Source organism: Leptodactylus fuscus, chromosome 5 (assembly GCF_031893055.1).
Source record: "Leptodactylus fuscus isolate aLepFus1 chromosome 5, aLepFus1.hap2, whole genome shotgun sequence".
NCBI classification, from domain to species: domain Eukaryota; kingdom Metazoa; phylum Chordata; class Amphibia; order Anura; family Leptodactylidae; genus Leptodactylus; species Leptodactylus fuscus.
In genome coordinates, this window is record NC_134269.1 from 192,055,969 (window position 1) to 192,071,347 (window position 15,379).

Below are 15,379 nucleotides of genomic sequence, written 5' to 3' on the forward strand. Positions count from 1 at the left end.
GTTGAGCTTCTGTCTCTGCTTCCTTCTTCGCCATTTCAGCTTTTGCCTCTGCTTGCCTTTGCGCCATTTCTGCTTCCTTCTCAGCAAAGGACCGTCTGACACTGGCCTCCTCTGCGTCAGCACGGATCTCAATAAGCTTATCGTGTAATGCTGACCTTCTGGAACGAGAGGATCTGGAGGATGACAGCGTATGTTTGGATGAAGTAGACCGATGGGACCTTACTTCTTGTAGGTGTGCGATGCGGAGTTCTGCCTTATCTCTGGCGTTTTTCACTGCGGCATCTTTCGTTTGGAATAGGTTCTCCCTCTCAGTTAGCTCTGCTATAGCATCATCAAAATCAGCGTTACTCAGGAATGTGACGTATTTTGCAGACAGTCGCTGATGGCGTTCATAGGCGGCAGATAAGCGGTTTAGTGTGGTGACCAATTTTGCTGCGTCACTGTCATGGCGTGAGAGCGCTGCTATATAGTGTTCAGTTCTTCGCCATAATTCATCAAGATTATCACAGAACTCTTCTTTAGTTATTTCAAAGTTCTCTCTAATCTTTTGCGTGGGTTTACTGACACGTTTTAATCGCTCAATTTGTACATCCTGAAACATGGAGTCTGTTTCCTGCACATCTGAGTCCCTGATAGCAGGATGCACTGTCCCAGATGCAGTGACAGGGGAATCCACATAGCTCCTTGTGGACATGGTGCCTTTGTGTGGAAAATGTCAATAAAGATGGCGCTGCCCCTTATTTCACTGTGGTGAGGAGAACATGTGCTCAAGATGGAGGACAGCTTTGAGCTCACCTGCAGGCTGTGTGGTGTGCTGCAGATTATGCTGTATTCTCACTGTGCTTGCTTGCAGGCTGTCTGTAGATCCTGCAGGAGCTGCAGATATAGCTTGTTTTAACTAGAAAGTTGTGTTTTGACTATTCTGCCACAGATGCATGTTAGAGAAATCTCTGAAGATGTGAGATTGTAATTCCCGTATGTAAGCTAATGGCAGATAGCAGAACGCGCTGACATTTCATTCCCTGCGTTCCCAGGTTGCATGTGGAGAGATGCAATGGAGTTGCTTCAGGTAGTTTATTTGTCTTTACCTTGAGAGATGATATGCCATACGGTCAAAACACAATTCCTTTCTGAGTTCTACAAGATGGTTGCTCAGTGGTTACAGACTGAATAACACATATCCAGGAAGAAGATGCAACAAGAAGGGAGGAGTAACAGAAACAGAGAATTATGGGAGAAAACTACTTAAAGAGCCCTGCACACAATATCAATCTCTATGCACCAGCATTGCACAAGATATGAAACACACTGTATGAAAGTCAAACAATCAAGCATGAATGATACAATATGAACAAGAATCATTACTTCAGCAATACCCCTGCTGTAACAGCATACATACACCCAAATCAAATCAAAGACTGGCATATCGGAGGAGAATTAGTAAAAACAGAAAACAAAACAACCAACCAAATGTAAAACACTAAGGAGGCAGAGACACGGAGGGAAACGAGAAACAAGGAGACATTAGAAAACAGAGGGGGGTCCAGTGGGGGAGGGGACTAAGGTCACTAGAGCATCAGGAGGGGGGTCACAGAAATGGGATGGCTTATGTAAAAAGTCAGGAAAACTCCATGGACTCCTGGAACACGACCCACAGCTGCCAGAGGACTTCGAGTTTGGACGAGTCTGCGGAGTCTTCAGTGACCAAAACCTCCATCTTCCTGATGAGAAGAAATTCCTGAAGCCACTCCGTCAGAGAGGGGGTCGTAGTGCTGCACCATTGTTGGGGAATAACCATCCTGGCAGCCATGAGGAAGTGACGCAGGAGGTCACCCTTGACTTTAGATATCCTACTTGGGATAAAGGAAAGGAGAGCCAGTTGAGGAGAGGAAGCTAGGGAGCGACCACTAACTTTCACACATAGAGAAAACACAGAGGACCAAAAGGCCTGGAACTCTCTGCACTCCCACTAAATATAAAAGAAACAACCCACAGCAGAGCAACAATGTTAGGATGGGGTCCCGCAGGATTTCCTTCCGGCACACAGCGCCACCTGCGGGTCGATCCAGCTCTCGCCCTCGGCGTCGGATGGTGAGGTTTGTGGAGTCTAAGTTCAGCGTTTGGCCTACTGTGTATACTCTGACTTTTTGGAGACGCTCTGAGGCTAAGTCCCATTCGGCCCATGCTGAGCATGCCTGGTGAGGTTATAGCCACTGCCCTGTGGGCGGGGATTTGCCTTTATATGGTGTGAGCCGACGCCCGCCGGGTGCTCACACATTGACTATTACTTTGAGACAGGAGGTCAGGGCTAGGTTCCTGTGAAAGGCATATTGTCAGTTCAGGGATTCTAGGTAGGATTCCTGGGTACTGCCGGTAGGGAACTAATTAACCTGATTGAACTGTCCAGTAGTATTGTAGCTCCAAATCTGTTTGTGGAGCCCTTTGTGTTGCTTACCAGTGGTGACATTTAACCCTTGGCAGCCTTTGCCTATACTCAGGTGCAGTTCCCCAGTAAGTTACTGGTGAACCATTGTTGCCGCCTGTTCACATTAAAGCTGCACAAATTCCTTTCCCCAGTGAAGTCAACTGGTGTAAGGCTCATTGCAGCCAGTTCACATCGGAAGCTGCCTAAACACACTTGCCAAGTGGTGTAAGCCTCCTTGCAGTCTGTTCACATTGGGAGCTGCGCAGACCCATTCACCCAGTGAAGTTAACTGGTGAACGTATGTTGCTCCCTGTTCACACTAGAGCCGCATAGACATACTGCTGCTCTGCTCAGGCAGACGTCCGACCTCCTAGGGCTTGTGGACCTCGACTGTAGCCACTACCACAGTCAAGAGGTTCTGTCAAGTTATAATTTATATATATAGACAGAACCGTAACAGACAGTGCCAAGAAGCATCAGAAACAGTAGGGTATAATTTATGAAGAAGGACTGGGCAACGGTACCAGCGGGTCAGGATCTTGAAAATTTTATCCTGGGCACTGCAGGGCAACAGTAGCTTATGAACCAGCAGGAAGGAGCGGGCCCAATCAGCAGAGGGAAAGGTGCAAGCTGAGGTTTGCGTTCCAAGATCTAGTATAGGGGGGAAGCCCGGCGTAGCAGCTGTTAGGAGGGTGTTATAGAGCAGCGAGGAGATGTGGATGTATGTCGGGGCTCCGGACTGAAGAAAGACACTCTCCAATGCGGGGGTGGGGTGGGCGTGGCTTAGAGGAGAGCAGGTGCTGCACAGAGAACCTTTGGAGGAAGACAGTAAACTGGTTGTACTCCAACCAGGAGAGGGGAATGTCGGGAGTGGAGGTACATAGCTGACTAAGGGAGGGAAAAGGCGTCGACCCAGCCTGGACAACCACTTTGTCAGTCAGTTAGTTAGTCAGTTAAGTGAATTTCCCCCTAAAAGTTTTGGCCTAAAGGTGGACTTCACATATAATGTAACAGAAACATAGTAGAAGTGCAGCTTTTCCACTGCTTTTCTAAATTTTGCTCCCCTCAGAAGGAGAAGCACAGCAGCGCTTCAGGGTGCACTCTGACATCATCAGACATGCGCAGTAGCATGCACTATGCTTGACAACCATTTTGCGAAAGCCGAGCTGGGACAGTGAGCTGTCTTTCATTTTCTGGTAGAATGACATCAGAGGGCTTTAGGGATGTATATTCTGCAGCCCTCACTGAATCCTAAACTGCAGATTACACTCCCCTAAAGCCCTATTCACCTCATTTGTATATTTTTGCAATTTGGGATCTTTCTGTATCGGAGTTGGGGAGGGCAATAATGAAGACTTTTTTCTACACTGTATCTCAAGCGCTGCAAAGTACAGTGTCCAACTTCATATGCTATTTTAAGCTCATTCTTTAAGTCTAAGGCTAAGGCCCCATATTGTGGAAACGCAGCTTTATTGTTGCAGATTTTATTACAGTTTTTACAAAAGGAATAGGAAATATCTAGGAAGTTCTTATATGTCTCCCTTTAGCTTAATCCACTCCTCACTTTGGCTAAAATACAAATGCAATAAAATCTGCATCAAAAAAAGCTGCGTTTCCACAATGTGGGGCCTTAGCCTAAGGCGCCATGTTCCAGAACTTCAGATTTTTTTGTTGCAGATTTTGTTGCTTTTTTTTCAGCCAAAGCCAAGTATGGCTACAAAAGCAATAGGAAATATACAAAAAGCCCTTATACTTCTACCTTCTGCTTAATTCACTATTGGTTTTGTCTCAAAAAAAGAAAAAAAAGGTAGCAAAATATTCAAAAATAAAACCGCTACATTCTCTCAACGTGTGGCCTCAGCCTCTACAGTGTTTTTCTACAACTCATGAATGAGATTAAATGAAATTGTATTCCCTTTGCTGGGTCGGTAAAATGCTGTTTTTTACCATAGTATTACCGCGACAGCCAAAAACTTTGCTTTTCCGCAATGCGTGGCCTTAGTGCAAAGGTTTTGTCAGTGTCCCTTGTGTACTAACTCTGGTTTCCCCGGTGGGTCAGGAAGCTCATTACAGCTTAATTCAGAAGGCACTGAAGTGAAATACCTTGAATTGCTTTGTGAACACATCATTCTGATCATTGAAATGGTATAATGAGGCTCCAATTGCAATGCACGACAGGCACGCCAAAATCTTTCCGATGGTGCAACACTAAATGAGAAATCTTTGTCGGGGCATACAAAGCCAAAAATTATGTTAATGTGTTCAAGAAGGAGGTTTTTTTTGTCCTTTCACAGTTACCAAGGTAACACCAGAAATGTTTAATTATAAAACACTTCCATTTCCAAGAGCGCAATCACATAGAGATACACATGCTGTATATGACTTTTTATATTTTTTTGAGTAAAATTGTAACACGTTCATCAACATGTCAGTGTGTCCCTCTGTAACTAGCTGCTTGTGTTCCTCCAGTAGGTTTCATGCTGCGATTAGATATGCATACACTTTTGAATTACAAGAAAATACAAAGTGTTCTTTGCAAATTCTTATGCCATTTAAAAGTAAGAAAAAAATCAGCAGGACTGTAAGAGAGCCTTCACATGGAGTTTACGCTCCGCTCATTCTGCACGTAAACTCGTTCAGAGTGAGTGGCGTGAAAAACAGATCCCATTGACTTCTATGGGTGCCGGCATACGCGCACTACCCATTAAAAGCAATAGGTAAAAAAGCCTCCCATTGCTTTCAATGTGTAGCGCGCGTATGCCGGCACCCATTGAAGTCAATGGGATCTGTATTTGACGCCGCTCACTCTGTACGAGTTTGCGTTCAGAATGAGCGAAGCGTAAACTCCGTGTGAAGGCTCCCTAATATCTCTGCCTGTTCTGGTCTCTGCACCACCCTCTGCTCGCATGCTGCGGCACAGGAGGCGTGTGCAGTTTGATAACTTGCTTAGAATTTTTGGTTGCATTGTCTGAACACTGTCCTATTGTCTGAACACTGTTAATTGATTTTCCACCACATCCTTCACCTTCATTTCCCTCTGCTCTTCTAAGAGCTAAGTTTTGTTTTGTCCTGTGATTGACAGCCTGCCTTCCTATTAGGTTCAGGGCGGGTTCTTCCTCCCTATTTATTCTTTGCTCACATTCACATTGATGCTTGCTATTGCTCTTGCATGCTGGCTTTTTCTCTTGCTGTTATTTCATGTATTCTGATTCTTGACCTCTGGCTTCCCTACTGACTACTCTTTTGGATATCGATTTTGACACTGCATTGCTTGATTGTTACTGACCCCTGGCTAGCTGACCTCCCTTTGCTGTTGTTTGTCTTGTCTGTATTTTTTGTGTCACATATATAGGAAGGGATAGTCTCCAAGTTGTCGCCTATCACTTAGGATAGGACCGGCAAGCAGGAAGGGACAGTGGGGGGTTTCAGACCAGGGCTCACTGTCTCTTGTGCCCCTTCCTCCAGAGTTCAGCAGCTACTGGGGTATTGTTGTCCTATTGAAATTCCCTAACAAGGACTTTGCGTTCTTTAAAACGACAATACAGTAAATGGAGGAATAGAAGATCTCTCCTCTCATGCTCCTCCTCCAGGGCTCATATCTGAAACTCCACCATCCGAGCTTTCCATTTAAATTATGTATAGGGATATTTTTCAGACTCCCTGTGAATTCTTTTTTCCTTTGGGTAAATGAATACCTATCTACCGTCCTGAATTCAGCAGGACAGTCCTGGATTCTGGGTCCTGTCCCACCGTCCCAGTCAGCAGGAGGTATGTCCCTGCTTCAACTCTTCTGTACAATGCAAATGAGTTGAATATATTGGTGAAGCAGTGGCCATCCACTCCCTGCTTCCACATTCATCTCCTGTGTCCTTCTGCAGCTGTAGGCTCTTGTGATGACATCACTCACATCGGACCTGCAGCTCCCTGGAGCCTCCAGGAGCGGAGACTTCAGAAAAAACAGTAGGGAACAAAGAGAGGTGAGTGTTATTGTTTTTATGTTAAACTGTATTGGTCACTGAACAAGAACATTAAACTGGGGGCAGCTGAAAGAGGACATTAAACTGGAGTCAACTGCAAGGGGACATTAAACTTAGGGAAACTGGAGGAGGACATTAAACTGTGGGGCATCTAGAGGGGGCATTAAACTGGAGGCAGCTGGAGGGGTACATTCAACTCAGGACAACTGGAGTGGAACATTAAACTGGGGCAGCTGGAGGGTGACATTAAACTGTGGGTGCACCAGAAGAAGGTTGTTATACTGGAGGGGAACATTATTATGTGGGGGGCTTATAATGTTATGCTGACTGTAGGAGCATTATATGATAAGATAAGATATTCCTTTAATAGTCCCACAATGGGGAAATTTCAGTGATACAGTTTCATAGATGGTACAGTAGTATATAACAGGAGAGAAACACATACAAGCTCATGGCAGATAGAGAAATCCTAGGAATCATAGCAACTAAAAAGAAAGAAACAAAGACACACTGCAGGATCATTTAGTTCTCTGTGCGGATTGATGTTAATAATAATACAGCCGAATGTGGTTGGAGGACACGAGGAGGGGTCACAGCATGTGGATATAACAAGCAGAAATTTTTGCAGAGGTGGGGGACATAGTCAGCTATCATGATAACATGTGGTAGTTCTTGGTAGGTAGTGAGATCTCCTGCTCACAGCTGATAGTTCGGTATCTTGCATCAGCACTATTGTCCTTTTAACCACAAAAAATGCCCCAAATGTCCTTCATCACAAGCCCTCCTCCTCCTCCTTACCACAATGTTCTACTGCCCCAAGGAAGTCAGAGACCATCCAGGTATACATGGGGCTGCAGGCTGTAGCAGAGTCCCACGTGTCCACAGTAAAAGAAAGAAATACCAGTCAGCTGTAGGCATCTTCACGCATCAGCAATAGACTCCAAAAATCATCTCCTTGAAGAAGAAGTCTACACTTCCATGTAGGATTTCCTCCATGCCGCATGGTGCCCATGCTGTCCTGGGGGGATGGTAACAGGCACATGTGTAGACACAGGAAACCAGCTGAACCAAGTCTTGTCATTGTCCATGCTTTACAATAGAAACAAAAGGAACAAAATACTCCACAGGGTCTTCCATTCGATTTATAGTTGCTAATTCATAGTGCTAGTTTGCTTGGTTACAGGATTCTTGAAGATACAGAGAAAAAGAGTGAGAAAGGAAAGATAAAGTTTGCTCCCAGCTTGGAGCACTGCATCAAGGCAGCCACACACAAGGCGGCGCCAGGAAGTGTGAGGGCACAAAGAGAAATGGGGAATGGGCAGAGTCAAAGTAGAAACCATGCTAGCCACAGATTTGTTCCCTCATTCTGCTCCTTTTACAGTTGGGAGGTATGGTGAATGTAAAAATATGTTTGGGGCACAGATTAAGCAAGTGGCACAAGAGCTGGTGCCTTGGTCAAATGTCCACTGCTTTGAGTAGATTTAGCGAACACATCATTTCCATTGCTGGTTAAAGGAGTTGTCCAGGATAAGAAAAGCATGACTACTTTTTCAAAAAACAGTGCTACACCTCTTCTAAAAACAGTGCAATACCTGTGTGGTATTGCAGCTCTCCCCTGTTAAATTCAAAAGAGCTGAGCTGCAATACTCAGGTTTGGCCCTGAAGAAAGCAATAGTGGGAAATCTGGAATCTGAAAGAATTGAGACAGTGTTTCAGCTTTCACTTGCTGATCGTCCCGAGTGTATAAGACACTGAGTGGCAGTCCACTTGGAAAAGAAATAATAGCCTTGTTCAGAGACATCTTAATGTCCCTAGTCCCCAATGTAAAACCTGCAATGAAGCCCTTACTTACCTTGTGACATTGAGAATACTGGTGAATTATGGGGCAGAAGGAACTTTGGATCCCCTCAAGGTCCAGGGCCCGGTAGCTGCTGGACTTATCCACTTTCTGGAGTGCTCCTGAAGCTAACTATCAGAACAGTATGACTGATTTATATGCTACTTGCTTGACTAGTAATGATGAGAGCTTGAAGGGAATTTATTATGTACTGTATCATCTTTTTTAATTAAAAATAAATATTGATAAATGTCCTTTAGTAAATTTTTTATTCTATTTTCTATACACAACTACAGGGCACCCATGTTGCCTGAGCTTCTGATAACAGCATTTGGAGATAGGCTTTACAGCAGTTACGTGGAATATAGTAACCTGTAAACTGGATATGACTGACTATTAGGAAACATACTCTGTGACCTGTAACCTATAATACATTTTGTGCTATCTGTATATTGGTGTCACCTTTCATTGTATTACTGCCTGTGATGATAATCAGATGTCTGTTGAGAAGTGATCTCTACAGAGCAGGAAGTGTCAGTTTATTATGAGGCTAAGGCTATATTCACACAACTGTGTCTATTTATCCGCTTTCAAAAACAGAGAAAGCAATCCAGTTTTAAAGACCAGTGTGAATCTGTGTCCCATCTGTTCCTCTAGTCTATTTTTGGTGGCCAAGTGTCATCTGTTGTGTATCCTTTTTAGTGGGCCATTAAAAAATGGATTTCATTGCTCTATTTTTTTAACCCAGCCCATTGATACATTTTTAACTTATGTAACTTGGATGTTAGTGGGGGTCTGACTCCCGGCAACTCTCGATCAGCTGATTTGAATGGACAGAGCATCTTCTGGTTAGTCTCCCAGGCACTGCTCTGTACTTTTGGTAGTGGCTATGCCTTTAACAAGGCTCCCGGCTGTCATGGCAACGTGACATCGGCCCTGGAGCTTGCTTGAAAAATGGCGGCGCCCATGCACCGCTGCCTTTAACACCCGGCACCTTTGACACCCGGCGGCAGTAGACACCGGGCGGTCACCATAGTTACACACCCGGCATGCGCTGTACTATTACGGCGGATGTCAGGAAGGGGTTAAACATCCGGCGTCCACGGCGCAAACTATTGTCCCGAGGGCTGCAGTTGGCCCGTGGGCAAGTGAGTTTGAGACCCCTTCTGTACACCATAAATATCCACATTCCATCAGTGATAGATAAGATGATGCTTCTCCTATTCTAAACTCCATCCTAATGTGGACTTTACAAATACAAACAGAGATATTCATAAACCATTGAATGGTTGCAAGGACACATAAAGAGTTAGGTATATACATGGTAATAGTAGAATTACGGGGCTTTTTGTATTCTGGGTGTGTAGAAAGCTTTCGCTTCATTATTGGGATACAATTTCAAGAATGGATTTAACAGTAAAATGATCCTCATTTCTATCAGACAACAAGTACTTAACGGCTAACAAAGAGGAAACAAGGAACCTAAGGCTCAAGTTAAGAAACACATTTAATAGGCTTCACAGGAGATTTTCCAGAGGTGTGCATTAAGAAGCTATTATTATGCTGGCTGATGACATTAAAGAGTTGCATCAAAGCTCCTCTGAGCATGTATCATGGGTATGGAGATTAGCAAACAATAAGACACCAAGACATTGTCAGGAAGTAGTCTTTTCATTGAATAAGTGCCCATCCATCTTTGTATAGTAAAATGTATTTAAAAGGTATAAATGCGACAAACATAATAATTCCCACTTACGGATTTTCATTTCCGGAGGCTGAAGGCATATACTGTCTAAAATCTGAGGATCGCCCATCCAGTAGGATACACTTTAATAATGTTATCTCACTAGAAAGGAGCCATTGCAATGATCAGCCACATATTTCTCCTGCAGCATCCGTAATACATGGGTGTATTATACGCAAAAAGATGCACGTTATATGAACAAGCCATTGGACTCAATGGCTAACTACATTTTACACATGTATTTTTACACGTGTAAAATGGACAGAATACACGGAGCGTAAACTTCATGTGAAGGCACCCTTATGGTACATGGTCAGCTATTCGCAGCCACCTTAGGTCTGTCCTAGTTAGAATTGAACCTCACAACCCAGAACTGCTAATAATAAATCATTGTGAGTGGCTCTCAAAGATGAAAGGAATCATCTTCATGACTTATTTGTTAGGCAGATGGCTATTTTGAGATAGAGCCAGCAATTAGATGCTCAGAGTAAATGACTTGTTCAGACTGGGCACCATCATAACTCTTTATTTCCAGACAATAGATTTCTGTTACTTAGTCCACAATTTCTGGGGCATGTGTCAGGAGCACCAGCTGTCCCAATCTGGTAAGATCTTCAACCTCAGAGATGGGATTGGTCCAAGATGAATTCTGGTTATGAATTGAGGACAATGTTTCAAAGTATGTACATGGAGACACCATATTCACTTCCAGAGTACCACATGATATTCTGAACTGACTGTAAATTTAGGCAATATGGAATACAGTAGTCACTTGGCAATTGCAATCTAAATGTCCGCTTGCCTCTAGCCATACCAGTCATGAGATATTAACTAAGTTCTACATGATTGTATCCTTATAAGAGAGAAGTTAGATTCCTGAGATCATCCTGTATCTAGTATTGACATGGTAGAAGTTGCCATTATGATCTGAAACACAATTTTGGAATAATCCAGGGGTAACAGCCATGCCAGGTATGACTATGTGGCCCATGTAGTGATGACTACACAGAGGGCTGACCCTACAATGTACACCCACGCTCACTTGTGCGGGCTGACAATCTGGGCTTTAAAATATAGAACAGGTCCTATTCTTGTCCTATTTTGTGGCCCTTACTTCCACGGCTCCTATACATATAATGAAAGGGGCCACGGAAGCGCGGCCAGTACATATGCGGCACATGGGTGACTTCCATGTGTCCCCTATGTACCACCTGTGCCTTTAATTCAAGGCCGGTCGGAAGTACATGGTCGTCTGGAACCGGCTTTAATCTGAGGGTTTTTTTGCAATAATTTCCAACATTGTATTAAACTTTTTATAATTTCAGAAAGTCCTCCTAGGGCCCTTTACCTGTAGCATGGTTTCCAACATTCACAGATATACCATGATAGTCCCAGATTATACCAATCCTTCAAATTGGTCTTGTTCTAGCATGAAAAGGAGTAGGGTTTGTGCAAACCCCCATAAGAAAATGAGCATTCCTAGTGGGTTGAGGTGGTTCCAGGGGTTGATTTTTAGCAATGAAAATTTGGTAGGAATGTATACAATCCCCAATTACTTGTACAATACACTGCAATACTTATTTATTTCAGTGTATTGTACCTGTCAGTGTTATCTGATCCTGTAGTTGGTCAGCTGTATTAATAAGTGGGCTCAGCTTCTGAGACTACTTCACACACTCCATGTGGCTTCCTCCATAAATAGATACAGCAGATGTCAGGAAGGGGATAGTAACAAACAGTGACCAAACAACAATTCTGTACATAAAGTAGTCTCATATGTAACAATGATATATACATACTGCATATACAGTAACTAATGATAAGACTCCTGGTGGCCACAAGCCTCTACTGCCAGGCCATCTGTAACATCACATATGACTATACGGGTGCATACCCCTCAGCTCTAGTTGCACATATACATGGTATACAATAAAGGCAGAATAGAATCTAAGTATACAGCACATAGTACATGCTCTATAAACCCCCCATTGTTGCTTAAAATGGGCATAATTCATTTTAATCCACTATATATATATATATCCCCTACAACCATTGTTCATTAAAGTGTATATTTTCTGCTTGACGCACACTATATCATTATATTCCCAGGGGTCATGCTCTATATTTATCTCCTTGGTGAATAATATACTTTAGGGGTAAATTGCTCTACATTTGATACAATGCATCATGTTTGAGGTGTAACACATACTGGCAGTTTTCCTGGGGGTTACATTGGCATTGTATGCTGAGATGACTTATTCAGCTTTTACATATTTATGTATAATATAGTGAGATGAGAATGTCAGAATTAAAAGGTACAACTGAATCACATATTAAGCTGTGTTAACTAAGCACTGCGTGCGGAAATGTTACCCCAGAAGGGATTTTCTGTTAGTACGTGGCACACCATGTGCAACAAATACTGTCATGCATGTGTCGAGAAGAAAATGGGTCATGATTCATGATCCTCTTCTGGATTTATCCATGCACCATTCATAGTAGCAGATCACAATCATACTGAGCCGGATTCGACCTGAATATTCCTAATTTTTTGTTTTTTTCTGAAACCGAACAAGTGGAGATTCATCTCAGATGAACTAAAATGGCCACCACATTATACTCTGAGGTCTCTTCAGATCCCCGAGTATGACAGGTGGAGGCCCAGGGAAGGTGAAAAACAGTAAAAAAAAATGGCCAGGGCTCATTGCTGAGGCCTGTGATTGGGATTCAGCAGTGACCGGGCATGATGTGCGTCATGACATCATGATGCTCAGCATGACCATGTGACCACAGGCCTCAGCTGTGATACCCGGATTGATGATGTCACAGAAGAGCACCAGATGTCACCAGGAGAGAACTTCTATGCTGCTAATTGGTGGCCTTTATGTAAACTAGTAGGTCATGCTCGGAAACAAAAACAACATCCTTGTTGTCTGTTTATATCAATGGGTCAGCCCTACAATACCAGACACAGACTATAGATAAAGATGGTAGGGTTTCCTAAAGAAAGTGACCATGTTTTTAGTTTACAACAGAGTGAAGGGAAACAGGATTTAGAGTTGTTAGAGCTAGAAAAGATATTGATAGATACACTGACTGTATTTGGATGATCTACAGATTCCACCATAACTGGCTGGATCATCCAACAAAATCTCACGTTTTGTATAATTCAGAGTTAAAAAAAGAATCATTCTCCATTCAGCATCATCCACTATTAGCGGCACCAAAGGTTATTAGTCTGAATGATCCAGTACACCCATTCATTACAAGGACTGCCCATTCATTTCAGTGGGCACTGATTTATACCCATGTGGTGGCAAAATAAATACTTGCTAGATTACCCAACCCATTGCTATTGATGGCTGGTAATCCCAGCAGAAAGACACCCTGTCCTCAGTTTACTGTGAGAAAAGCCTTCCAAAAAAAAAATTAAAAAAAATTGTACAACATGTGGGGAAGGTAGGTTGATAGAAGCATTGGTGCGGACCCAAACAGTCAAGACAGGGACACAAAATATGCAGCAAACAGGTCTATTTAGGAAAAAAAGGAAAATAAATGAACCTTCACTTTAGGAACAAATGAGCAAAACAAAATACATCCTTAACTTCAGGCAAAAATTAATAAAAAATCCTGCTCGTCCGAGCAACTAACTAAACTGAAGTAATAACGTAGCTTACTACCAGCCACACGAAAACCCCAAGCACAAATTGGTCTCACTGGACTCAGGACTACAGGACAGACCCAGCCATCTCCTCACTTCCTGGATCTGCCCTGAAGTGCAGGCTCTGCAACCTTTTATGGGCTAGTAACAAGCCTCAGAACCCACACCTGGGGCTGAAACCTATTAGACCCGCATTGGACCACACATAAGTCAGGAATCTGGGGTTCATATAGCGGGGCTCCAACACTTTGCCTTTCACCTTCTCACAAACAATTACAAGAACTTTATGTTATTGTCTTAATGCATTTAACTGGCTTTTTAGTCAAATGGTTTAAACTTTCATTAATCTTTGAATGTAACGTAAAAAAAATCCTTTCCGTAAAGTTTTACATAGTGTTAATGATGACAGGTCCACATTCATAAGTATTTGTGCTACTTTTGCGGCATAAATTACGACATGATCTATGCCATGAACTTTTCATCTAGGTGTAAGGATGCCATGAGGATGGAAGTTGTAGAGTTGTCTGGAATTAAGAGCATCCATCGCTGTTGCAAAGGACATAAAGACTGGCGAATAATATACCATCCTTTTTTAATAACCCCCTTGGTGCTTAAAGAGGACCTTTCATGTCCACGGAGATGGATGTTATTATATACCGGTAACAGCTGACAGTAAACTGAATTTAGTGCACTGTCAGCTTTTCCAGTATGCTCCCCAATGCCAGAGATATTGGTGCCTTCAGTTTCAGCACTGATATCCATCCACCGTCACCACTGGACTGTGAAGAACCCCACACTTGACAATACACCATAGCCTTGTACTGTCGGGGGGTAGGGGTGTTCCTTACCGCCAGTGATGACGCAGAGCTGTAAGGCCCGTCATTCTGACAGTGGAGGGCGCATAATGGCAAAGCAGAATTTAATGGACTGCCATCTTTCTAATGGTATATAATGCCATCCCTCTTCGAGGTCCTCTTTAAGGTTAATGGTGGATATGCTGGATACATACTTGTACTTTATGAGTCTGTTGCATTCATAAACAAAGTGCAGTCCATATCACTACCTGTCTGTCCCCCTCCCAGTGACTGACAGGGTTTGGTATACGCAGATATACTGCAGCCAGCTGACAATCACCAAACACCAATGCAGGAAAAGGGTTTGGTAAGACTCTATTACATAGTAACCCAAGCATAACAGATTCCAATGGAATGGAAATGAACCAAGCAAAATGAGGAGGATATTCATTGTAAAATATGTATAAAAGTAAAATAATACAAAATTTAAAGGAAGAATATACAAAGAATATTTACACTAGGATGGAGGATAAATAGCTGGGCAGTCTCAGCTTCTACTGGATGGCATACATCCACGCTCCCATTCACTTGAATGGAAGTGCCTGAGATACCCGTGGGCTGTACTTCAGCTATCTCAGGTGCTTCCATTGAAGTGAATGGAAATACAGATGCATCCCGTCCTATATGGGCATGCCTACATTCAGCCAGGCTGAATATAGAGAAAAATACCCTTCTTATCAGGATTGACAGGGTTGACAGTGGTCAGCCCCCCACCGATAAGCTATTTATCCTCCATCCATAGACATATTCTTCATGGCATACCCTCTTTAAATGTGGAGGGAATCTAAAACTTTTTCCAAGATGCAGTGGTTTTATATTGCAGTTTGTACAGTAATTCCAGTTGCCATCAGTGACAATTCAATGTGCTATAACTAAATATT

General features: G+C 43.1%; 1 protein-coding gene across 3 annotated transcripts in view; it reads left to right on the plus strand.

Annotated features, from left to right (window-relative positions):
- CAMK2A (calcium/calmodulin dependent protein kinase II alpha) overlaps positions 1–15,379 on the plus strand; it is a 176,627-nt gene that overhangs the window by 37,978 nt on the left and 123,270 nt on the right. The gene's annotated exons all lie outside the window — the stretch shown is intronic.